Below are 12,996 nucleotides of genomic sequence, written 5' to 3' on the forward strand. Positions count from 1 at the left end.
TTCTCTGGAGAATCACAGAAGAAGGCGCAGCAAGGGTCCAGTTCTATGAAAGTGAAGGGAGGGGCAGGTATGAGAGATTGGGTAAGGAGTACAGAGAAAAAGGTACAGGAAGTGAAGGGTTAAGGATTGAGAGCCCAGTGAGTGACAGTGTGTGGTATGGATTAAGCTCGGGTGTGAGATGAACCTGCATAGCATTGAGCATGCGAGTGCTACCAAGCCGAGACCAGTACCTTTCTGGATGAGTGTGGCAGATGGGAGGGTCTGCGGATGATTCTTGCCTTCAATCCATCTTTTCTGGGGAGTGATGGTCGTGCAGCTCTTATTATTGAAGCACGTTCAGTGCAGCTCATTAAATACTATCTGTGTTCTTTGGTGATGCTCCCCGGTGTGTGCGAATTGGTGCAGGATTATTGGAGCGCTTCAATGTCTTGGCCTGAAACTATGATGGGTCAGCAATGGCCTGTCTGTCTGTCTATTCAATGTCTCTGTGTACAGTCACTGCCTCTTCAGTTTCAATAGAACTCCTTTAGTATCAGATTATGCTTTGGCCGGTTAGGTCAGTTGGTTAGAGCATGGTGCTAGTAACACCAAGGCTGTGAGTTCGATCTCCGTACGGACAACACCTTTTCCATAAAGTAGAAAAGAAATCCATTAAAAAACAAGGCTATAAAAACACCATATAGGGTTGTTGTTTATTCTGGTAATTTACTGAGCTCTGGTGGCTGATGTTTGGACCAGGACCAGGGTGAGTATTGCTATAGCCATGTAAAGGGCACTGCGGGCTATCAGCCCTCCTTGCTGTGAAACCCGCCTCTGCCAAGTTTTCTTGGGTCTCTCAAAGTGCACTTTGTGAAGCGCTGTTTGAACATGGACGCGTCACTGAGGTGACACTTTCTCTCCGTGAGTTGCGGTTCCTCTGCTTCTTGGTGGGATGTCCAGAGGTCACGAGAGGTGAAGGTAAGAGCACATGGGTAATGTAGGCATCAGGAATGATCTTGTGTATATTGGTGACCTTTAAATAATTGTAATCTGGTTTAGTTTAACAAATGCATTGAGCCCCTGGCCCATCAGTGTAAAGCTTTAGAAAATAAATACAGATACGTACGTATAATGATATTAGTTTTTCATGACCCTCTTTGTAATATTTCCATCTTAATATCAGATTTTTCTTCTCCAATTTCTTTTCGGTAGCAGCTGAAAAATATCAAATCTTTCAAGACAGAAAAATATGCAGGGCCTCACAGTGACACCAGGACAGAAGGTACAGTGGTGAGTCGTGAAACAGAGTAGGTGCTGTGTCTTAGTTGGTTAATGCGCCTGTCTAGTAAACAGGAGATCCTGAGTTCGAATCTCAGCAGTACCTTTTGTTTTACACAACCTCATAGAAGAGGTACTGTTAGATAATAGACTCATTCTTTGTAAACCCAGTTGGTCCTATTATATTTAGGGCTCCCGGTTTTATGGTGTTTATTTTTTTGACATTTCCGTCTGTATTTATCCATATTTAATTTGTTGTCAACTTTATCTGTATTCATCCATATTTATTATGGGTTTTGTGAGAAAAATAAAGCTGAAACGGTTATATTTCCATATTTATTTAACCAATAAATATGCAGCCATGCTTTAATGTCTGCCAGGTGTTAGTGATATGAACAAATGCAGAAGATAAATCAATTCACTTATATGAGAGTATGCGCATTTCAGTATCAGTTTAGTTTTTTTGAAGTGAAAAGATGTTTTTAAGCTGCACTGCCATCAAAGTACAACATGGGAAACAGTAATGCAAGCTTCAAACAACAGGTGCAGCACACTTAGCACAAGAGTAGCAAAGACACAATTATGCGGATATGCAGATGTTTACGAACCACATAATTAGTTTCCACGTCAAAATGTAATGACATAAAAAGGAAAGCGTAGTCGGCAGGATTCGAACCTGCGCGGGGAGAACCCAATGGATTTCAAGTCCATCGCCTTAACCACTAGGCCACGACTACACCTTTCAAGATGTGCACTCACTCATAAATAAGCTGTAATGTGGTCTATAGTATGGGTAAAAGATGTTAGTTAATGAAGGGAAGGCGCAGACAATATTGAGCACTTAATCTTCTTTATAAGGTTATAAACTGTGTTCTCTGGAGAATCACAGAAGAAGGCGCAGCAAGGGTCCAGTTCTATGAAAGTGAAGGGAGGGGCAGGTATGAGAGATTGGGTAAGGAGTACAGAGAAAAAGGTACAGGAAGTGAAGGGTTAAGGATTGAGAGCCCAGTGAGTGACAGTGTGTGGTATGGATTAAGCTCGGGTGTGAGATGAACCTGCATAGCATTGAGCATGCGAGTGCTACCAAGCCGAGACCAGTACCTTTCTGGATGAGTGTGGCAGATGGGAGGGTCTGCGGATGATTCTTGCCTTCAATCCATCTTTTCTGGGGAGTGATGGTCGTGCAGCTCTTGTTATTGAAGCACGTTCAGTGCAGCTCATTAAATACTATCTGTGTTCTTTGGTGATGCTCCCCGGTGTGTGCGAATTGGTGCAGGATTATTGGAGCGCTTCAATGTCTTGGCCTGAAACTATGATGGGTCAGCAATGGCCTGTCTGTCTGTCTATTCAATGTCTCTGTGTACAGTCACTGCCTCTTCAGTTTCAATAGAACTCCTTTAGTATCACATTATGCTTTGGCCGGTTAGGTCAGTTGGTTAGAGCATGGTGCTAGTAACACCAAGGCTGTGAGTTCGATCTCCGTACGGGCAACACCTTTTCCATAAAGTAGAAAAGAAATCCATTAAAAAACAAGGCTAGAGGAGCATAGCGCGCAACCAAGATGCCCGCGTAGGTGCGAAGCTCCCGAGGACCTCCGCGACCTCCTGAATTAATCCTGATTATATCCTGTCTTTGACGAGGGGACTGTGTCTGTGTACCCGAGCTGAGGCGGCACCCGTTTTACGTTTTCGAATCGGACCCCGGACACTGGTGGGAGCACTGATCGAAGATTGCGGCCTTCTCCGCGCCGGCCCCCCGGATTGGAGTTGTGGGGCGATCCGGGGACAAAGCGAACAACAACGGCGGGCAGGGCTGGGCGACTCGCGTACCCCGCGCTTTCGCTTTCGCTTTTGCGCCCTCCTTGCCCTCGGGCGGGGTAGGGTTGCGGAGCGGGGTGCAGTGGTGTGGCCTTGCCCCTGTGCCCGGCTGACCCGCCGGCTGTGAGTTGTCCTGCGGTGCAGTGGTCACCCCCCCCCGGACCCCGTGAACTGGTTTATCGGCCCTTTCGAGGAGATTGGCACGACTTTGGGAGTGCGACATGTCCACAAAGCAAGATGGCGACCGGGCCAAGGTGAAATCGACCCGCCGCGGCCCGGCACATCAGTCAAACAGTATGGACCGCTACACCCTCCAGAAGGGATCCCCAGAGGCACAGCGTACATCCCCCGCGGGCCCGGCTGAGGCGTCTGCTCAACCCGCGGATCTGACCCTCCGGGACGTCATGGGCGCCATTGCCGAAATGAAGGCCTCGGTGGACCGGCGCTTTGATACTCTGGCGCAGAGGATAGACTCGGCCCTGGTGGAGGTGGGCCTGGTGAGAGCCGACTTGTCTAAAACAAATGGCCGGGTCGATTCCCTGGCCCACACCACCTCAAGTCTCACTGCAGACGTGGCGGCCCTTCAAAAGGAGGTGCACCGGCTTGGCCAGGCGAGCGTCATGATGGACCGTCGACTGGAGGACGCCGAGGGTCGGGCCCGGAGGAACAACGTTCGTATTGTCGGGGTGCCGGAGGGACGGGAGGAGGAGGCGGCAGATTTGTTTGTGGAAGACCTGATCCTCACCCATCTCCAGCCCCGGGGGCTGAGTAAACTTTTTGCGGTGGAACGTGCTCACAGAGTCCCCGGAGGAAGACCTAAGGTCGGAGCTCCGCCGCGGCCTCTCATTGCCCGGATTTTTAACTTTCGGGACAGAGACGCTATCTTGCAGACTTCCAGGCTACAGGGACCGGTCAAGCTTGATAATATGGATGTGAATTTCTACCCTGACTTTACTCCGACGGTCCAAAAGCAGAGACTGAGTTTTCTCGGAGTTAAACGTCGCCTACGGGACATGAACCTTAAGTACTCAATGCTTTTTCCAGCTAAGCTGAGGGTGGAGGTGGATGGTCGCACGCACTTTTTTGACCGTCCCGAGGCGGCTGGGGACTGGTTGGATACTCTGCCTGGGGATCGGGGCCGGGGGGGGTGGGGGGGGTGCGGTTGGCAGGGAGGGCGCGCCAGATCAGAACTGAGGGGTGAATAGTAGGCCTTGCTCTGGACAACATTTTGGTTACCATTCACTGATCGTGTATGTTCCCCTCCTATGGAGGTCGTACGGGGTCCGTTGGGGGCTTTCCCTCCTCCTCTGGGGGACTAGTTAGTTTTTCATCTATGGGGCGACAGGCACACTGCACTTTGGGGGGGCTGTCTGGGCTCATGCAGGGGTGCAGGGAGGGGGGAGTTCTGTTGGGATGGGTGGGTGGGGGTGGAGTGTTGTTTGTTTGCACCGCAAGGCGAACCCTTTACTGTATTGTTGTTTTTGAGATGCTCTTTGGGGGACGATTGATGGCTTCCATGTTTGATGGGGGGTAGGGACCTGACTGTGTTATCATGGAACGTTAACGGACTGGGGGATAGGATTAAGCGTGGTGTGGTCCTGCAGTATCTGAAACGAATTTCACCAGATGTGATTTTCCTGCAGGAGACACACCTTATAGGTAATTCCTTTCATGCCATGAATCGGAGAGGCTATCGCTTGGTGGCCCATTCGGGCTTCACCTCGGGCTCGCGGGGGGTGGGCATCATGATTAAGAACTCGCTCCCATTGGAGATTGACGAGGTGCGCCATGATGAGAGGGGACGTTACACTGTCTTGGTGGGTAGAATGGAGGGCAGAGTGGTCGTTTTTGTATCAGTGTACGTTCCGCCGGGGTTGCAATCTACCACGTTTGCGGACCTGGGGCGCCTCCTCCTTGACCTCCCGGATGGGCTTCTGGTAGTTGGGGGGGACTTCAATGCGGTGGCTTCAGGGTCTATGGATCGTCATCCCCCCAGGGACCTCCCCCGGGCACAGGCGTGGCTGTCCGGCCTCTTAGATACACTAGGATTGGTGGATTGCTGGCGACTAAAGCATCCCGCGCAGCTGCAATACACCTTCCACTCGGGTGCCCATGGTAGCCTCTCGCGGCTTGATTATATCCTTGTTCCTGCGGCCTATGCTGGGAGGGTGGGAGAGGTGCGCCATTTGGCGCGGGGTATTTCAGATCACTCCCCACTACTGCTGCATCTTGGTGTCTTCCCGAGGGGGGAGGGCAGAGTAGCCCCAATCAATGCCTGGTACCTGCGCGACCCCACTATTCGAGCCGAATTGATCAAATCCTTGCAGCGGTACTTTGAGGAGAATGTGGGGTCTGTCCCTTCTGCCATCTCCCTTTGGGAGGCTTTTAAGGTAGTTCTTAGGGGGGAGGCCCTCTCCTTTATCTCCCATGCCCGGAGGCGCGAGCGGGAGGAGGTAACCCGGGTGGAGGCCGAAATTACTGAACTAGAGGGTGACCTGGGGAGCGGGGTGACGGATGCCACATTGCATGTTCTACACCTCAAGCAGGCGGCCTATAGGGCCCTCGTCACGGAGGCGGCCAGGGGCCTCAGTGGAGAGCAACAGGGGCGACTGTATGATGTGGGTGATAAGGCTGGTAAATTGATAGCGTGGTTGGATAAAAAGGAGAGAGCGAGTCGTGTGGTTCCGTTGATCGAGAGGATGGATGGTGTATGTGTCACCGAGCCGGACGCCATTGTCTCCTGCTTCGCGGATTATTTCCGCGAGGTATATTCCCCGGTTTCTCCCTGCTCGGAGGAGGATTCCCATGCCCTGCTTCGGGACATCGCGCTGCCCTCCCTTTCGGTGGAGGACAGGGATTCGCTGGACGCTCCTCCCACCTCGGACGAAATTGCCCTTGCTATCCGCTCGGTCGCATCTGGCAAGGCCATGGGCCCCAATGGCATTCCTATCGAGCTGTACAAGCTGCGACCGGATGTGCTGGCGCCCCACCTGCGCGCGATGTTCCTGGCGGCCTGCTCGCGGGGTTCCCTTCCGCCGGACCAGCGTCTGGCCACGATCGTGGTGATCCACAAGGAGGGGAGACCCCGTGAGCGGGTCACATCCTATAGGCCTATCTCGCTCTTGAATGCGGAGCCCAAAATCCTCGCCAAGGTGCTGGCCAACCGGCTGGTCGGCGTGGTGGGCGACTTGGTCCACCAAGACCAGTCCGGCTTCATACCCCATCGTAACACGGCCCTTAATCTGCGACGCTTGCATGGGGTGCTCGCGCGTGTCCCGTTCGTGCGGGAACCGGCCATCTTGGCGTCCTTGGTCGCCACCATGGCGTTTGATACGCTTGAGTGGCCATACATTTGGGCGATGCTGGCGAAGTTTGGCTTCGGACCGGGCTTCATCAGCTGGGTCAAGTTGTTGTATTCCGGCCCATTGGCGCAGGTGGTGGTGAATGGACGAGTTTCGGCCCCATTCGCACTGGGACGGGGTACGCGACAGGGCTGCCCCCTGTCGCCTCTCCTGTTTGCACTGGCCCTGGAGCCCCTGGCGGAGTGGCTGCGGTGGCACCCTTCCATCCGTGGTCTCCGTTGGACCCCCGAGCATGAGGACCGTGTGTCCCTCTACGCTGATGATATCCTTCTATATCTCGCCTCCCCGCGTAAATCACTGATCGTCCTAGTTGATGTTTTGCGCTCATTCGGTCGCAACTCAGGCCTCGTCATCAACTGGGCGAAATCCTGTGTATATGTGCTTGCCGGGGAGGCTCTGGTCCTACCACGGGACTGTCCGATCCAGATCGCCTCCCAGGGGTTTCGGTACCTGGGTATATATATTACTCTGGACCCGGAGGCCCGCTACGAGCGGAATTTGCTGCCCCCCCTCCAGCGCTTGAAGGAGGACGTGGTGCGTTGGCGGCGTCTGCCGCTTTCGCCGCTTGGCCGAGCGGCCTTGTTTAAAATGATGTCGTTGCCGCGCTTTCTGTACGCTCTCCAGAACACTATGGATTTGGTTCCGGCGCGCTACTTCCGAGAGGTGGAGAGTTTGCAGCGTCGCCTGTTCTGGGATGGGAGGCCACGTATCGCCTTGGCTAAATTGACGCTCCCGTGGTACGATGGGGGGGTTGCCCTCCCGGATATTAAACGGTATTACTGGGCCTCCCAGCTAGCTGCGATTAATCATGGCCTTTACGGGCCCGCCCTGAACCCGGCATTTGAAATGGACAAGATGCTCCTGCCCGGTGGCGACTACAATCGGGCGCTTTACTCTGGCGCGCCGGACCCTCGCCTGACGGGACCGACGCATGTCATGGTGCGTGTATGGCACGCGGCTAACGCAGCTATGGGGTGGAAGGACCGTTTGACCCGGGCGTCACCGCTATATGCATCGGCGAGGTTGGGCTCCTTGTGGACCTCGAAGGGCTTCGAGAAATGGGACACGATCGGCATCAGCACAGTGGGAGATCTCTGGACGAGGGGGGGATTCAAAACTTTCGAGATGCTGCAGACGGAGTTTCAGTTGCAAGGCAGTGAGTACTTCCGGTACTTACAAGTCCGACACGCGCTGGGCTCCGTCTTCCCGGATGTCGCGTCCATTCCGGAGTCTTCCCCCCTGGAGGACAGAGTGCTGGATGGCCATGTCCCAGACAGCACGATCTCCCTTATATATAAAAAACTGATTAACGACCGATCGGGCCTGCTGACTGGCCTCCGCGAGGCCTGGGTTGCCGATGGGCTGGAGTTGGACGACGAGGACTGGATGTCCGCGGTGGCCTCTCCGAAGGAGGTGGCCATCCCGGCTCGCCTTCGCTTCGTCCAGCTTAAGATCCTCCACCGGGTCTACGTGACGGGGCCAAGGCTCCTACGTATGGGCTTAGCTGAGGATGGACTGTGTAAGCGTGGCTGTGGTGCTTTGGCAACTTTCTTGCATATTCTGTGGGAATGCCCAAAGGTGGAGCGATTCTGGCGTGGTGTGCATGAGGTCCTGCGAGTGGTTACGCGTGTCGTGCTGTTGCCTGAAGCGAGGAGATGCTTGCTGAATGTGTGGGAGCCAACTGACTACTCGGTTCCGCAGACGCGGTGGGTGACTCTGGGATACATGATCGCTAAGCGTGACATTGCTCAATTGTGGGGATCCCAGAGGCCTCCGGCGGTGTCAGCCTGGAAAGAACACATGGATTGGTGTATGTTTCGTGAAAAGGTGGTGTATGTTGCGAGGGGTAAGCCTGGGGCGTGGGTGAAAATCTGGGGCCCCTGGAACGCCTATCGCGGGGGTATTTGCGAGCCGCCGCTGCTGCCGGCTGCTTCGCCAGCTCCGTCCCCCTAGCCGACCCCCACCCCCAGCCATGGGCACGTGGTTCCCCAGTCCCTGATCTGTTCTTATTCCCCTCTTCAGAGTTTGGCGATTGGTTGGGGTCCCCCACTTCAGGAGCGCGTGCTGTCACTTGGGATTGCGGGTTGCCTTGCGGGTGTGGTTGTTTTTGTGTTGTTGTGTTTTGACAAAAGGAAACCGTATTGTTGGTTTGGAGTTAAGGGGCCTGCACTACTGATATCTCCTGATTTACCCCTTTTTGCACCGCCAAGAGATTTTTCTGTATGTATGTCATATGCTACTGCTACTCTAGCGGCCGGCCAGACGGTTGTAGGCCCATACTTGTAACTATTTGAGATTGTAATAAACGGTTTCAAAAAAAAAAAAAAAAAAAAAACAAGGCTATAAAAACACCATATAGGGTTGTTGTTTATTCTGGTAATTTACTGAGCTCTGGTGGCTGATGTTTGGACCAGGACCAGGGTGAGTATTGCTATAGCCATGTAAAGGGCACTGCGGGCTATCAGCCCTCCTTGCTGTGAAACCCGCCTCTGCCAAGTTTTCTTGGGTCTCTCAAAGTGCACTTTGTGAAGCGCTGTTTGAACATGGACGCGTCACTGAGGTGACACTTTCTCTCCGTGAGATGCGGTTCCTCTGCTTCTTGGTGGGATGTCCAGAGGTCACGAGAGGTGAAGGAAAGAGCACATGGGTAATGTAGGCATCAGGAATGATCTTGTGTATATTGGTGACCTTTAAATAATTGTAATCTGGTTTAGTTTAACAAATGCATTGAGCCCCTGGCCCATCAGTGTAAAGCTTTAGAAAATAAATACAGATACGTACGTATAATGATATTAGTTTTTCATGACCCTCTTTGTAATATTTCCATCTTAATATCAGATTTTTCTTCTCCAATTTCTTTTCGGTAGCAGCTGAAAAATATCAAATCTTTCAAGACAGAAAAATATGCAGGGCCTCACAGTGACACCAGGACAGAAGGTACAGTGGTGAGTCGTGAAACAGAGTAGGTGCTGTGTCTTAGTTGGTTAATGCGCCTGTCTAGTAAACAGGAGATCCTGAGTTCGAATCTCAGCAGTACCTTTTGTTTTACACAACCTCATAGAAGAGGTACTGTTAGATAATAGACTCATTCTTTGTAAACCCAGTTGGTCCTATTATATTTAGGGCTCCCGGTTTTATGGTGTTTATTTTTTTGACATTTCCGTCTGTATTTATCCATATTTAATTTGTTGTCAACTTTATCTGTATTCATCCATATTTATTATGGGTTTTGTGAGAAAAATAAAGCTGAAACTGTTATATTTCCATATTTATTTAACCAATAAATATGCAGCCATGCTTTAATGTCTGCCAGGTGTTAGTGATATGAACAAATGCAGAAGATAAATCAATTCACTTATATGAGAGTATGCGCATTTCAGTATCAGTTTAGTTTTTATGAAGTGAAAAGATGTTTTTAAACTGCACTGCCATCAAAGTACAACATGGGAAACAGTAATGCAAGCTTCAAACAACAGGTGCAGCACACTTAGCACAAGAGTAGCAAAGACACAATTATGCGGATATGCAGATGTTTACGAACCACATAATTAGTTTCCACGTCAAAATGTAATGACATAAAAAGGAAAGCGTAGTCGGCAGGATTCGAACCTGCGTGGGGAGACCCCAATGGATTTCAAGTCCATCGCCTTAACCACTCGGCCACGACTACACCTTTCAAGATGTGCACTCACTCATAAATAAGCTGTAATGTGGTCTATAGTATGGGTAAAAGATGTTAGTTAATGAAGGGAAGGCGCAGACAATATTGAGCACATAATCTTCTTTATAAGGTTATAAACTGTGTTCTCTGGAGAATCACAGAAGAAGGCGCAGCAAGGGTCCAGTTCTATGAAAGTGAAGGGAGGGGCAGGTATGAGAGATTGGGTAAGGAGTACAGAGAAAAAGGTACAGGAAGTGAAGGGTTAAGGATTGAGAGCCCAGTGAGTGACAGTGTGTGGTATGGATTAAGCTCGGGTGTGAGATGAACCTGCATAGCATTGAGCATGCGAGTGCTACCAAGCCGAGACCAGTACCTTTCTGGATGAGTGTGGCAGATGGGAGGGTCTGCGGATGATTCTTGCCTTCAATCCATCTTTTCTGGGGAGTGATGGTCGTGCAGCTCTTGTTATTGAAGCACGTTCAGTGCAGCTCATTAAATACTATCTGTGTTCTTTGGTGATTCTCCCCGGTGTGTGCGAATTGGTGCAGGATTATTGGAGCGCTTCAATGTCTTGGCCTGAAACTATGATGGGTCAGCAATGGCCTGTCTGTCTGTCTATTCAATGTCTCTGTGTACAGTCACTGCCTCTTCAGTTTCAATAGAACTCCTTTAGTATCACATTATGCTTTGGCCGGTTAGGTCAGTTGGTTAGAGCATGGTGCTAGTAACACCAAGGCTGTGAGTTCGATCTCCGTACGGGCAACACCTTTTCCATAAAGTAGAAAAGAAATCCATTAAAAAACAAGGCTATAAAAACACCATATAGGGTTGTTGTTTATTCTGGTAATTTACTGAGCTCTGGTGGCTGATGTTTGGACCAGGACCAGGGTGAGTATTGCTATAGCCATGTAAAGGGCACTGCGGGCTATCAGCCCTCCTTGCTGTGAAACCCGCCTCTGCCAAGTTTTCTTGGGTCTCTCAAAGTGCACTTTGTGAAGCGCTGTTTGAACATGGACGCGTCACTGAGGTGACACTTTCTCTCCGTGAGATGCGGTTCCTCTGCTTCTTGGTGGGATGTCCAGAGGTCACGAGAGGTGAAGGAAAGAGCACATGGGTAATGTAGGCATCAGGAATGATCTTGTGTATATTGGTGACCTTTAAATAATTGTAATCTGGTTTAGTTTAACAAATGCATTGAGCCCCTGGCCCATCAGTGTAAAGCTTTAGAAAATAAATACAGATACGTACGTATAATGATATTAGTTTTTCATGACCCTCTTTGTAATATTTCCATCTTAATATCAGATTTTTCTTCTCCAATTTCTTTTCGGTAGCAGCTGAAAAATATCAAATCTTTCAAGACAGAAAAATATGCAGGGCCTCACAGTGACACCAGGACAGAAGGTACAGTGGTGAGTCGTGAAACAGAGTAGGTGCTGTGTCTTAGTTGGTTAATGCGCCTGTCTAGTAAACAGGAGATCCTGAGTTTGAATCTCAGCAGTACCTTTTGTTTTACACAACCTCATAGAAGAGGTACTGTTAGATAATAGACTCATTCTTTGTAAACCCAGTTGGTCCTATTATATTTAGGGCTCCCGGTTTTATGGTGTTTATTTTTTTGACATTTCCGTCTGTATTTATCCATATTTAATTTGTTGTCAACTTTATCTGTATTCATCCATATTTATTATGGGTTTTGTGAGAAAAATAAAGCTGAAACTGGTATATTTCCATATTTATTTAACCAATAAATATGCAGCCATGCTTTAATGTCTGCCAGGTGTTAGTGATATGAACAAATGCAGAAGATAAATCAATTCACTTATATGAGAGTATGCGCATTTCAGTATCAGTTTAGTTTTTATGAAGTGAAAAGATGTTTTTAAGCTGCACTGCCATCAAAGTACAACATGGGAAACAGTAATGCAAGCTTCAAACAACAGGTGCAGCACACTTAGCACAAGAGTAGCAAAGACACAATTATGCGGATATGCAGATGTTTACGAACCACATAATTAGTTTCCACGTCAAAATGTAATGACATAAAAAGGAAAGCGTAGTCGGCAGGATTCGAACCTGCGCGGGGAGACCCCAATGGATTTCAAGTCCATCGCCTTAACCACTCGGCCACGACTACACCTTTCAAGATGTGCACTCACTCATAAATAAGCTGTAATGTGGTCTATAGTATGGGTAAAAGATGTTAGTTAATGAAGGGAAGGCGCAGACAATATTGAGCACATAATCTTCTTTATAAGGTTATAAACTGTGTTCTCTGGAGAATCACAGAAGAAGGCGCAGCAAGGGTCCAGTTCTATGAAAGTGAAGGGAGGGGCAGGTATGAGAGATTGGGTAAGGAGTACAGAGAAAAAGGTACAGGAAGTGAAGGGTTAAGGATTGAGAGCCCAGTGAGTGACAGTGTGTGGTATGGATTAAGCTCGGGTGTGAGATGAACCTGCATAGCATTGAGCATGCGAGTGCTACCAAGCCGAGACCAGTACCTTTCTGGATGAGTGTGGCAGATGGGAGGGTCTGCGGATGATTCTTGCCTTCAATCCATCTTTTCTGGGGAGTGATGGTCGTGCAGCTCTTGTTATTGAAGCACGTTCAGTGCAGCTCATTAAATACTATCTGTGTTCTTTGGTGATGCTCCCCGGTGTGTGCGAATTGGTGCAGGATTATTGGAGCGCTTCAATGTCTTGGCCTGAAACTATGATGGGTCAGCAATGGCCTGTCTGTCTGTCTATTCAATGTCTCTGTGTACAGTCACTGCCTCTTCAGTTTCAATAGAACTCCTTTAGTATCACATTATGCTTTGGCCGGTTAGGTCAGTTTGTTAGAGCATGGTGCTAGTAACACCAAGGCTGTGAGTTCGATCTCCGTACGGGCAACACCTTTT

At 49.8% G+C, this 12,996-nt stretch overlaps 3 non-coding genes across 3 annotated transcripts; all 3 read right to left on the minus strand.

Moving 5' to 3' along the window:
- Window positions 1-1,912: 1,912 nt before the first annotated feature.
- On the minus strand, window positions 1,913-1,994 carry TRNAS-UGA (transfer RNA serine (anticodon UGA)). The gene has a single exon. It is a non-coding gene; the product is annotated as a tRNA-Ser (tRNA).
- Window positions 1,995-10,024: 8,030 nt separating this feature from the next.
- TRNAS-UGA (transfer RNA serine (anticodon UGA)) lies at window positions 10,025-10,106 on the minus strand. Its single transcript has one exon. It is a non-coding gene; the product is annotated as a tRNA-Ser (tRNA).
- Window positions 10,107-12,152: 2,046 nt separating this feature from the next.
- Window positions 12,153-12,234, minus strand: TRNAS-UGA (transfer RNA serine (anticodon UGA)). Its single transcript has one exon. It is a non-coding gene; the product is annotated as a tRNA-Ser (tRNA).
- Between the last annotated feature and the right edge of the window lie 762 nt (window positions 12,235-12,996).

This window comes from Triturus cristatus, chromosome 4_2, assembly GCF_964204655.1.
Source record: "Triturus cristatus chromosome 4_2, aTriCri1.1, whole genome shotgun sequence".
Classification (NCBI taxonomy): Eukaryota; Metazoa; Chordata; class Amphibia; order Caudata; family Salamandridae; genus Triturus; species Triturus cristatus.